Source organism: Tachysurus fulvidraco, chromosome 12, assembly GCF_022655615.1.
Source record: "Tachysurus fulvidraco isolate hzauxx_2018 chromosome 12, HZAU_PFXX_2.0, whole genome shotgun sequence".
Taxonomy (NCBI): domain Eukaryota; kingdom Metazoa; phylum Chordata; class Actinopteri; order Siluriformes; family Bagridae; genus Tachysurus; species Tachysurus fulvidraco.
The window spans coordinates 22192850-22206154 of NC_062529.1; the positions used below are offsets into that span (position 1 = coordinate 22192850).

Below are 13305 nucleotides of genomic sequence, written 5' to 3' on the forward strand. Positions count from 1 at the left end.
TCAAAACAAATCTATAAAGGCCCTACCAGTTCTGAAAAAGCATTCTTTGGACAGATGAAACTAAGATCAACCTTTCCCAGAATGATGGGAAGAGAAAAGTATGGAGAAGGCTTGGAACAGCTCATGATCCAAAGCTTACAACATCATCTGTAAGACATGGTGGAGGCAGTGTAATGGCATGGGCATGCATGGCTTCCAGTGGCACTGGGTCACTGGTGTTTATTGATGATGTGACAGAAGACAGAAGCAGCTGGATGAATTCTGAAGTGTATAGAATATACTGTCTGCCCAGATTAAGCCAAATGCAGCAAAGTTGATTGGACAGCATTTCACAATACAGATGGTCAATGATTCAAACCACACTGCAAAAGCAACCCAGGAGTTTTTTAAGGATAAGGAATGGAATATTCTGCAATGGCCGAGTCAATCACCTGATCTCAACTCGATTGAACGTGCATTTGCTGAAGGCAAAACTAAAGGCAGAAAGTCCCACGATCAAACAACAACTGAAGACAGCTGTCAAAGCCATTACACACCTTTTGAGACTAAGTAGGAAGGATAAAACAAATTTCACCTGCAACTGTGAGTGAACAAGAGGAGACAAAACATTTGATCCTAAAGGGAGTGCAAAAGCAAGTATATCAGAAGGAGATAGATATTTTTAACCTAGGAAAACAACTTCCAGGCCATAATAAATTTATGAGAACCTTACATCACATCAAATTAATAATTGCACACAGTCATGAAAGAGTGAAGCACCAAGGAAAGGGATTCACAATCAATGATATAAGGTCTTGTGGCTATTGGATACCTGGAATAAACAGAGCTGTCACTTCATACACCCACAACTGTGTAACTTGTAGAAAGCTAAGAAAATCTGCTGAAGGTCAAAGGATGAGTGATCTCCCTACAGAACGTGTGGAACCTTACTCAACCTTTACTCACCCTTTACCCTTTAGATGGATTGCTTTGGTCCTTTTATGACTAAGGAGGGCAGAAAGCAACACAAAAGGTATGGTCTGCTTCTGACCTGTTTTTGTTCAAGAGCTATTCACATTGAGATGTTAGAAGGCATGTCTACAGATGCATTCATCAATGCCCTACGATGCTTTATTTCTATTCGAGGCATAGTGAGACAAATTCGATGTGACCAGCGTACCAATTTCATAGGTGCTAAACATGAACTGAATTCTGCATTACAGGAGCTTGACCCTGAAAGACTTAAGAGTTTTTCTTGCTGACAAGCAATGTGACTATTTGGAATGCTCCCCATTCCAGGCATGCTGGTGGCGTATGGGAGCGGCCAATCAAAACTGCACGCAGTGTTCTAAGTTCAACTGTATCACTTTCATCGGGCAGACTTAGTGATGCTTCACTGCACACTTTGTTTTATGAAGCTATGGCAGTAATCAACAGTTGCCCCCTAACTGTGGATAACCTGAACGATCTGAAGAATTTAGAACCGCTCACACCTAACCCACAATTCTGTGATATCATACAAATGCACTTTAATGTCACACAATTAATTCATTCATTAATAATACATTGTGAGTTAGTGTGACTGTGTACTAAATTGCAGAGAACTCTTAGCTGTGAGAAAAAAGATTCAGTTGTGATAATTATAAAACAAAGAAGTATTTGGAACTCCGTCCAGGGTGTATCCTGCCTTGATGCCCGATGACGCCTGGGATAGGCACAGGCTCCCCGTGACCCGAGGTAGTTCGGATAAGCGGTAGAAAATGAGTGAGAGTGAGAGAGAGTATTTGGAATATTTTCTCATAGCTGAAACAAGCTTCCACAGTTATAACTTATACATTTCATACCACGTTAAAAAAAAAAAAAAAAAAACCCTGATGTTGGTAAATGTAATATCAAGCTCTTTATATTACTACACCAGAAAGTCTGTTTGGCAATCATAAGGCTGTATTTGGTCCAGTAGGATTCAAAAAACAAAGCTGCAGTATTGTGAGAAAACCTGCCATGTACAAATCTACAACTCATCATGAGAGAATGTTCAGAATTTACCGGCTAAAAATGACAGTTTTCTCACACACCAGTGAACGTTTACACATCTCTAAAGTGGAAATTCATTTGCTCTTGCACTAATATCCTCTAAGCCTGTTACCTTTATCCTCTCCTTAAAAAGCACAATCTGAGGTATAAATGTTGAGGTTTTCAGATGACCGACTCCCAAAACCCTGTTCATTTCCTCTACTTCATTTAAAAATTTAAATGTGTTTGGACTGGTTTGTCGATAGTGAGCGCAGAAATACAGGTGATAAGCAGTTTTATTAAGCGAGTCATTGAGTCGTTCATTCAAATGATTCGTTCAAACGGCCGATTCATCAAGAATGAGACAGATGTTTGTAAATGGGTCATTGAATCTTTGACTCAACCGATTCGTTCAAATCACTGAATCATTCAAAACGATTGAGTGTTGCTGTGAGACTTTGCTATGCTGTGATCTTTGTTTGGATTCATCAGATCTATTTTCGCTGCTAAAAAAAAAAGAGACCAAAACAGTCGATATTTCGTCTAAAATGCAAGTGGCTTGAACTGTAAAACTCGAGCCTACTCGTTTATTTATTTATTATTTGTGTTTGCTGTCTTGTAAACATATCGAAATATGACTGAAAAGACAAGATCAGGGCTGTTTTCTTGTTTTAGTTGTTTAACATCTAGATGTAATTGTTGTACGCCATCTTAAACTTCAAGACTATCAAGTTTACTAAATGACCAACTTCTAAAAAGAAAATGTTTAGTTGTCTTTGTAAAGAAATGCTCACACGCACACTCAAACATGTTTAAATACATTTATGTTGTTAATAAATAACAAATTGTTGTAACAGCAATATCTCCAAGTTTTGTTTTTCACGGTAAAAATGTCATGATTTGCCAATGCAAAGAGAGTACCGCCAGCTTTCCCCCCCACTTCAAGCACTGATTATAACACAACAAATCATCCTCCTGGTGACTTTTTTTTTTGTCAAATGCGACAAATCCAGCGACTTTTACTGGTGTTTTTGGAGACTTTTGTGGTGTTTGGAGACTCGAAAGTACGAATCACTCTGCAGTTAGGCCTACTGTGCTCAACGAGCAGTGGGTGCTGCCGTGAGCCCCTCTCCAGTCCAAAAGCACTCACAGGCGGTAAGTCTCTCAGTAGCGTCGCGCTGCAGTCAGAGCAGAGAGGAGAAAAACACCCCTCCGCGTCCAGGCTGCAAATGAAATGCGCATGTAAATGTAAATGTTTCTTCACTTTTTCTCACACAAAAATAAATCACTGCATTTAAATTGACTCACGACATAGATCTCCATTCACTCTACTCTAGTCTAGTCTCTTGCCAAGTTCGCTTGTGCCAGCTCTCGCTAGTCTGTTAGCATCAATCTATATAATAATAAATCTATCTACAAACAACAAAAATTGTTGACAAAAATGACGACGCTCTTCTGATAATATCTTCCTGTCGCTGATTAGTTTACTCTTTATTTACAATTTGGGTTTATTTATTTAACCCAAAAGAAAACACCCTGTTAAAGTCCATTTATTTAATGTTTTTGTTTTATAAAGTGGAGACACTGAAGAATCTCTCTGAGAGTCACAATAAGTCAGCAGCAGTTATATACAGTCATTTCCCCCTCCTTTTGTACAACTAAAAGTTTCAGCTGGATCAGAACCCAGAGGAGAACTCTTCATGGTTCTCCAGTGCAGTAACACCACAGCTTGGCTCCGTCCCGGTTACTTCACTCCGGATCAAACCGTCAGCCCTTACATATCCCTTTAATAAAACACTGCTCAACTCCATGTTCTCATAAACACTACTAAATAATTACCAGAACCTTCTCTAAACCTTTTTAATCTGTGTGTTTTTATAATCAGTGTGTGTTGTAATGTTGAGTAAAATTGAACATTTAAAAAAAAAAAAAGTTTTTAAAAATTGCATCCACAACATGAACATGTTTAAAAAAAAAGAACTTTTATTGATTTAAATCATATTAAAAATAGTAATATTGATAAAAAAAATTTAAATAAAACATTTCCCTTAAAAAAAATCCCCCCCTCCTTTGTGCAACTAAAATGAAAAGACCAACATGTAAAACAAAATCTAAAATAGTTAAAATAGAACTGATGAAACAAACGAGGTCTTGCATCCTTTCATTCGCGCACCTCCTTAGAATGTTCAGCTCTGTGCATGCCGACAGAAACAAGTCCATAAATCAGATGTTCCTTCTGAAAACTATATATACACCTATATGACTGATAAACATATAATGTTGCAAATCTCACCAAAATAAAGCAGTGCACAAGACGACGAGGACTTCGAAGGTGATGAAGCAGCATGTCTGCAATTTGACGGCTAACTCTTCCACGAAGACGTTGGTCGCGGCGCCCAGCAGCATATTCATGAAGAAAATCCACCTGGTTTTTGGTGACAACCACATGGTTGCCGCCGACAACCACCGCTTAAGCTGATGAAAAAATAAAATTTATAAAAATATATCTAAATTACCTAAAAATGTCTATACTTGTGCATAAACAAAGACGGACTTACTTGAGTATCTGCCAGGTGCCGCTCCTGCTCTTCATTTATCTGCCGTGATTGAAACAGCTGCTTTGACACTTTATAACGGTCATCATCCTCAAAATCATCCGGCAGCCGCGCCCCATCTGTAAGCCGCTTCTCCACCACTGCTTGATATTTCTTCCACCCCACAAGCCATTCAGGAACCGCTCAACCTGGATATTTCATACACACAAGCACACACACACACACATCCGCAAATGTTCATTTAATTTGTCTCGTCTATACATGAACAAATTCAATGCAACAAATTTGTAAAAGAGTGGCCCCTTTCTAAGGGTGTATTTACAATACATCAGAATTAAGGATGTGTGTGTGTGTGTGTGGATACTTACGTGGTGTAAACTCTTGTGGAAATTATGATTAAAAATAAAAACCTAGAAAAGGACCGACAATCTTAGTAGGTGGCCTTGGTGTATGTGTAGAGGGGTGTGTGTGTGTGTGTGTGTGTTTGTGTATACCTAAGCAGGTGAAGGAAGACTTTCTGTGCACAGCGGCAGATGTGTTCTCGGAACATCTTTATGACTCTGTCTGTTAAGGCTCTGGACGGATTGTAGAACATCCCCAGAGCTTATTCTAACTGAGCTGTACACACACACACACACACACACACAATAAAGACATGAACATTTACAGGATGTTGGGGACGTTTGTTGGTCACATTTTATTTTCTGCAAGATTCTGGTAGTTACTCAATTTGTCCTGAAGATACACGTCACACACTTCCCATGTTCTTACCTTCTTACCTTATTGAGCAGGTGATCAGTCACTAAGACGAGACAATCATAGCAGTCTTCTCCCATCAGGCACCAGTCCATATTACCCAGAATGCTCAGAGCAGCATCCACCTCTCCACGGTGCAGGCGATTTTTCACGACTTCACCTGCCGAAAGACGGGGACTGTCTAGTTCACCTGTACAACACACACATTAAAGATCAGGAACACACTCGTAGTGGACACACACACACACACACTCGTAGTGGACACACACACACACACACTCGTAGTGGACACACACACACACACACTCGTAGTGGACACACACACACACACACTCGTAGTGGACACACACACACACACACTCGTAGTGGACACACACACACACACACACACTCGTAGTGGACACACACACACACACACTCGTAGTGGACACACACACACACACACTCGTAGTGGACACACACACACACACACTCGTAGTGGACACACACACACACACACTCGTAGTGGACACACACACACACACTCGTAGTGGACACACACACACACACTCGTAGTGGACACACACACACACACACTCGTAGTGGACACACACACACACACACTCGTAGTGGACACACACACACACACACTCGTAGTGGACACACACACACACACACACTCGTAGTGGACACACACACACACACACACTCGTAGTGGACACACACACACACACACACTCGTAGTGGACACACACACACACACACACTCGTAGTGGACACACACACACACACTCACTCGTAGTGGACACACACACTCGTAGTGGACACACACACTCGTAGTGGACACACACACTCGTAGTGGACACACACACTCGTAGTGGACACACACACTCGTAGTGGACACACACACTCGTAGTGGACACACACACTCGTAGTGGACACACACACTCGTAGTGGACACACACTCGTAGTGGACACACACTCGTAGTGGACACACACACTCACCAAAATACAGTGTTGTGAAAAAGTGTTGGCCCCCTTCCTGATTTTTTATTTTTTTGCACATTTGTCACACTTTAATGTTTCAGATCATCAAACAAATTTACATATTAGTCAAAAATAACAAGTAAACACAACATGCAGTTTTTAAACACTTGTAGTGAACACAAACTCACACTCCTGTGACAATAGGAACAATTGTTCTGTTGTAGATGGGGCCAGAGAAGAGGGTGCACACCTGGGGTAACCTCATGTAAATAATGGTGTGTAGGGCTCACAATGTCACGAGTGACACGGTGAGACAACAGGCGAGTGAGGATCCAAATGCAGTTTTTAGAGTTTCAATCGGCCAATACACGAAACAGAAAAACAGTCAGGCAGGCAACACAAGGCAGAACACAGAACGAACAGGCAATGGGAACATCGAACAAAAACACACTACATACCAACACCAACAACGACCAACAACATTGAAGTGAACAGACAGAGTATATATGGTGAACGAGAACCAATCACAAAACAGAGACAGACAAGGACTAAGACAAAACACCTGGGGAAGAGAATAAATGTAATTAGTGTCCATGGTAACAGATAGGTGGGCGGGGTCAACAATTAACATCAGGGAAAGACGGCAGACAGAAACAAGGGGAAAACACAGACAGACACATTACACACAAGTTTATTAAAAGAAGAGTCAAGTTAGTCTGATATGTCTGTCTTTATTTATACAAAAAAGACACATAAAATAACACCCATTAGTTCTACAGCAGTATGCTCTTATATTCTTCTGGATTTCTTACAAATAATTGAATAAAAGTTACAAATCTACAAAGATTCCTTCTTCATAAATGTGAGATTCCTTCCATGGTCACAGGTTTATACGATTTGATAAAAATCTGTCTAATAATTCTACAGTCGTTCATTTCCGAACCCAGAATCTGTTCATCAGATTATTGAGTTACAGAATAAAGTGCTGAAGAGAATCATTAGAACTCCTTATCTGAAACAGTGTTGTGTACACAAAGATGAAGTAGAGTGAAAGCTTCCCCTGTAAGGATCTTAATCAATAAACAAGCAAACAAATAAACAAACAAATAACCAAAAAAATAAACAAACAACACCAGAACTGAAGAACAGTAAGGAGTGTAATGATCAGCAAAAGCCAGAGTGCAGTCACCTGTGTTTAACTCTATTGCTTTTATGTCTTAAAAGCAAATTTAGGCTGAGGTGAGTGAGTGTGATTTTGTGTGTGTGTGTGTGTGTGTGTGTGTGTGTGTGTGTGTGTTGAGTAAGTGACAGAAAATCTTACACACGCATACGCGCGCACACACACACGCACATACATGCGCATGTGCACACACACACACACACACACACAAAAAGAACATTTCTTTTTCTCACACACACACACACACAGAAAACACAGCACAACACACAAAACACACACACAAAACACAACACACACAATACAAAAGCGTGCTTTAATAATGTACAGTAATGGTTAAAGAAAGGCAACACTGTCCCTGATCTCTATGCTCAAAGACGCACAAAATCAACACTATATCTTCTGTTATAAACACTTTTGTACTGTTGTACTGCCTAATGTAGTTTCTGTCCCATTAGTGCTGCTGTGTTTCAGCACTGTGTTGTATCCTGAGCTAAAGCCTAATACTAATGTAGCTGTGGGATCCCAACACCATCATGTGGCATTATTTTAAAAATCCCATTCGTATAACATTGTGTATAAAATGAGCTGAGCCTTATGACTACATTGTTACGACACACCGTTTGCTAATGACTGCATCATTAGGACACGCTGTTCTCTTATGACTACTGCATAACAACACACCGTTTCTTATGACATCATTATGACATCATTCGCTTAGGTTGGATCTGTGGGATGGTCCGGTGGTCTTTGATGCTCCTTAGGAGCGTTCACAGGTTCCATTTTGTCCTAAGAAGGCATTGATAAATTTGTTGTGCGTCTTGGCATGCTGTGTCCTAGACCGACTGCGTGATGCCATTCGCTTGTGATCTCATCTGATGACCATCATATCCTTTGTTTTGTCCTGGAAATTCTTTCTGTTCTGTTTTGGTAAAACTTGTGTGGAAAACAGACAGTTTCTTCTTCTGTAATTTATAAAAGCTAATCCTTTTGGTATTAAACTCTCCAAACCAAACAACTCTTTCACTCTTTCTTTCAAAACATCTTTAATGTCGTCCACTGGAGTGTCTTGAAACACATTTGCTCCTTTTTCGCAGTGTTGAGTGCATGAAGTGTCCAACATTTGAGAATTTTTCAGTTAAATAAGGTCATCATTTAGGTTCCTGAAGACTACCATTACTACTACTGCTGCTTCTTCTGCTTCTTTTTCTTCTTGTTTTCAGTGTGAACACAAGACTCACACTGTTTATTCTACACAATGCTGCAATTTAAGCAGTTAGTTTCTTCTTGTGGCATTTTGGTTTCATGGCGTTTAACCTGCAGAGTTTTGTTGATAGTCCCTCCTTGGAGGTGATTGATAATGCAGGATGCAGGATGAGTTGCAGGATGAGTTGTTGCTAATAGCTGATCACTTCCACATTGTGATTCCGAAGCAAACTTTAAAGAAGGATATAAAAGCTGAATTGATTGACTGCTTGGTTAGTTCAGGCGTTTTGGGTTTGCCTGATGTAGACGGAGGGGCGGATCTTGCTGGCGAGAAGCAAGCTGATGGGAAGGTTGGTGAAGGTGAGGGTGAGTTGGTCACAGCTGAGGCTGGGGATAAGGTCGGGGCAACTCTTCCACCTTATGAGCCTTTTTCACCAAGCACTCCCAGGTCAACAGGGGACGCACAGTTGAAGGTGCGGATTGCACGGCTCCGGATGGAGGCTCAGGAGAGAGCACAAATCCGCCAGGCAGATTTAAATCTGCTAATTGGGGGCTCGTCCTAAACAGCGGATACGGTTGCCTTTGTTGGGGTTGAGGTGTGTGTTTCTGTTTTCGGGCAGAAATTTTGGGTGAATGTTAGGTCGAGCAATTTCATATGTTTGTTTTTAAAGGGGGTAGCTGTTACGTCCCGTATTGTTTTCTCTCTCTCTTTTCTCCTTTATTCACTGTCCCGCCTTGCAGGTCCTGTGATTGGACGATTCATCATTCATCATTCATCATCGCCAGTCATCATTCCATGAACCACTCCAGGAACCAATCCGGTGTTATTGGCCAGGTATGAAGACCCGGATGTGACACGAGCGCGAGGGAGGGGCGTTGACTTACCTGGTTGTTTGCTCACCTGCGTTTGCTTATCTGGTTTGCCTTGGTTTATTTCTAATTCTGTGTTTAGTTATTGTGTGTTAAGTGGTTCGCTTTGTGAACTGTTCTATACAGTTATCGAGGTCTATGCTGTGACTCGACTTTCACTTTAACGGTGCCTATTCCATTCCTTCTCCGATACATAGTGATTGGGACCAGGTTAGTTTGTCACGTGACTTACATTTCATCACGCAGAGCGAAACTGTTTAGACACACTAGGTTATGAGCAGATGCCAATCCTTGTACTTCTGTTATTAGGCAGCGTAGTTAGTGGCGTTCTACGCTGAAGATGTTGCTTTCCTGTTTTCTTTTGTTAGTTAAGTATTCGTACCTGAGATTTAGTTGATGTGTTTTGTTTTATTGAGTTTTTTCTTTAGCACCGCTCTTGTCCCTCACTTTGTTATTGTTATCTTTTTGTGTTTGTATATAGTTTGTAATTACACACGCTCAACCAGACTCAGCTTCGGTCTCTCCCTGTTTACTTGAACACACACCACAATTTACCAATTGAACGGAGGCTTTCTTAGGACCGAGTTTTTATTATTGTTGTTTTTTTTTAATAACGAGGTTTTTTTTGTGTTACGTCCGCATATCCTCTAGACCCATAGTTGGACATAACATAATTGGTAAAAACACCAGTAAAAGTCGCTGAATTGGTCTCTTTTGAAAAAAAAAGGAGGATGATTTCCATCCATCCATCTTCTACCGCTTATCCGGGGCCAGTTCGCGGGGGCAGCAGTCTAAGCAGGGATGCCAAGACTTCCCTCTCCCCAGACACTTCCTCCAGCTCTTCCGGGGGAATACCGAGGCGTTCCCAGGCCAGCCTAGAGACATAGTCCCTCCAGCGTGTCCTAGGTCTTCCCCGGGGCCTCCTCCCGCTTGGACATGCCCGGAACACCTGCCTAGGGAGGCGTCCTGGAGGCATCCGAAACAGATGCCCTAGCCACCTCAGCTGACTCCTCTCGATGTGGAGGAGCAGCGGCTCTACTCTGAGCTCCTCCTGAGTGACCGAGCTCCTCACCCTATCTCTAAGGGAGCGCCCAGCCTTTCCTGCGGAGGAAACTCATTTCGGCTGCCTGTATCCGGGATCTCGTCCTTTCGGTCATGACCCTAAGCTCATGACCATAGGTGAGGGTAGGAACGTAGATCGACCGATAAATAGAGTGCTTCGCCTTATAGCTCAGCTCTTTCTTCACCACAACAGACCGGTATATCGACCGCATCACTGCAGAAGATACACCAATCCGCCTGTCGATCTCCCGCTCCATCCTTCCCCCACTCGTGAACGAAACCCCAAGATACTTAAACTCCTCCACTTGAGACAGGAGCTCTCCACCAACCTGAAGGGGGCAAGCCACCCTTTTCCGACTGAGAACCATGGCCACGGACTTGGAGGTGCTGATTCTCATCCCCGCCGCTTCACACTTGGCTGCAAACCGTCCCAGTGCACGCTGAAGGTCCTGGTTTGAGGAAGCCAGCGGGACAACATCATCTGCAAAAAGCAGAGACGAAATCCTGTGGTCCCCAAACCGGACTCCCTCCGGCCCCATACTGCGCCTAGAAATCCTGTCCATATAAGTAATGAACAGGACCGGTGACAAAGGGCAGCCCTGCACCGGAGTCCAACATGCACCGGGAACAAGTCCGACTTACTGCCGGCAATGCGTTACCAAACTCCTGCTCATATAGGGTCCGGGGCCCTCTGTTAAGGGCTGTCCGGTCCCTATATGAGCAGGAGTACTCCCAGAGCACCCCCCACAGGTCACCACGAGGGACACAGTCGAAAGCCTTCTCCAGATCCACAAAACACATGTGAACTGGTTGGGCAAACTCCCATGAACCCTCCAGCAACCTGGCGAGGGTATAGAGATGGTCCATTGTTCCACGACCGTGAATCCCGCATTGTTCCTCCTGAATCCGAGGTTCGACTATCGGCCGAATTCTCCTCTCCAGTACCCTGGCATAGACTTTTCCGGGGAGGCTGAGGAGTGTGATCCCCCTGTAGTTGGAACACACCCTCCGGTCCCCCTTCTTAAACAGAGGGACCACCACCCTAGTCTGCCAGTCCAGAGGCACTGTCCCCAACCTCCATGTGATGTTCCAGAGGTGTGTCAACCAAGACAGCCCCACAACATCCAGAGACTTGAGGTACTCAGGGCGGATCTCATCCACCCCCGGTGCCTTGCCACAGAGGAGCTTCTCAACTACCTCAGTGACCTCAGCTTGGGGAATCGACAAGTCCACAACTGAGCCCCCGCCCTCTGCTTCCTCAGTGGAAGACATGTCGGTGGGGTTGAGAACCTCGAAGTATTCCTTCCACCGCCCGAAGATGTCCCCAGTCGAAGTCAGAAGATTCCCACTCCCACTGTAAACAGTGTGGGCAGGGCACTGCTTCCCCTTCCTGAGGCGCCGGACGGTTTGCCAGAATTTCTTCAAGGCCAACCGATAGTCCTTCTCCATGGCCTTCCCGAACTCCTCCCAGACCCGAGTTTTTGCCTCCATAACCACCCGGGCTGAAGCTCGCTTGGCCCTTCGGAACCTATCAGCTGCCTCCGGAGTTCCCCAAGCCAACCAGGCTCGATAGGACTCCTTCTTCAGCTTGACGGCATCCCTTATTTCCGGGGTCCACCACCGGGTTCGGGGATTGCCACCACGACAGGCACCGGAGACCTTACGGCCACAGCTCCGAGCGGCCGCGTCGACAATGGAGGTGGAGAACATGGTCCACTCGGACTCGATGTCTCCAACCTCCCTCGGGATCTGGTTGAAGCTCTGCCACAGGTGGGAGTTGAAGATCTCTCTGACTGGAGACTCTGTCAAACGTTCCCAGCAGACCCTCACAGTACGTTTGGGTCTGCCAAGTCTGTCCAACTTCCTCCCCCGCCATCGGATCCAACTCACCACCAGGTGGTGATCAGTTGACGGCTCCGCCCCTCTCTTTACCCGAGTGTCCAAGACATACGGCCGGAGGTCAGATGAAACAACCACAAAGTCGATCATCGACTTCCGACCTAGGGTGTCCTGGTGCCATGTGTACTGATGAACACCCTTGTGCTTGAACATGGTGTTCGGTAAGGACAAACTGTGACTAGCACAGAAGTCCAATAACAGAATACCACTTGGGTTCAGGTCGGGGGGGCCGTTCCTCTCAATCACGCCCCTCCAGGTCTCACTGTCACTGCCCACGTGAGCATTGAAGTCCCCCAGTAGAACGATGGAGTCCCCGGTCAGAGCACTTTCCAGCACCCCTTCCAGACACGCCAAGAAGGTTGGGTACTCTACACTGCCATTTGGCCCATAAGCACAAATAACCGTGAGAGACCTCTCCCCGACCTGAAGGCGCAGGGAAACGACCCTCTCGTTCACTGGGGTGAACTCCAACACATGGTTGCTGAGCTGGGGGGCTATGAGTAAGCCCACACCAGCCCGCCGCCTCTCACCATGGGCAACTCCAGAGTAGTAGAGAGTCCAGCCTCTCTCAAGGAGTTAGATTCCAGAGCCCAAGCTGTGTGTGGAGGTGAGCCCAACTATATCTAGTCGGTATCTCTCAACCTCCCGCACCAGCTCAGGCTCCTTCCCTCCCAGCGAGGTGACATTCCATTTCCCAAGTGCCAGATTCCGTGTCTGGGGATTGGGTCGCCGAGGCCCCCGCTTCGACTGCCACCCAATCCACATTGCACCGGCCCCTTACAGTTTCTCCTGCAGGTGGTGGGCCCACAGGAGATCGGCCCC

At 44.5% G+C, this 13305-nt stretch overlaps 1 long non-coding RNA gene across 4 annotated transcripts; it reads right to left on the reverse strand.

Annotated features, from left to right (window-relative positions):
• Window positions 1-2799: 2799 nt before the first annotated feature.
• On the reverse strand, window positions 2800-6808 carry LOC113651435. Of its 4 annotated transcripts, none has more exons than XR_007144553.1 (6): window positions 6458-6806; window positions 5327-5493; window positions 5042-5165; window positions 4551-4735; window positions 4286-4467; window positions 2800-3215 (listed from the first exon to the last, which is right to left on the reverse strand). It is a non-coding gene; the product is annotated as an uncharacterized LOC113651435 (long non-coding RNA). The 4 variants fall into 4 exon arrangements; XR_007144554.1 differs by lacking the exon at window positions 2800-3215 and adding an exon at window positions 3996-4184 and having other exon boundaries at window positions 5319-5493; window positions 6458-6808; XR_007144555.1 differs by lacking the exon at window positions 2800-3215 and adding an exon at window positions 4007-4184 and having other exon boundaries at window positions 6520-6806.
• Between the last annotated feature and the right edge of the window lie 6497 nt (window positions 6809-13305).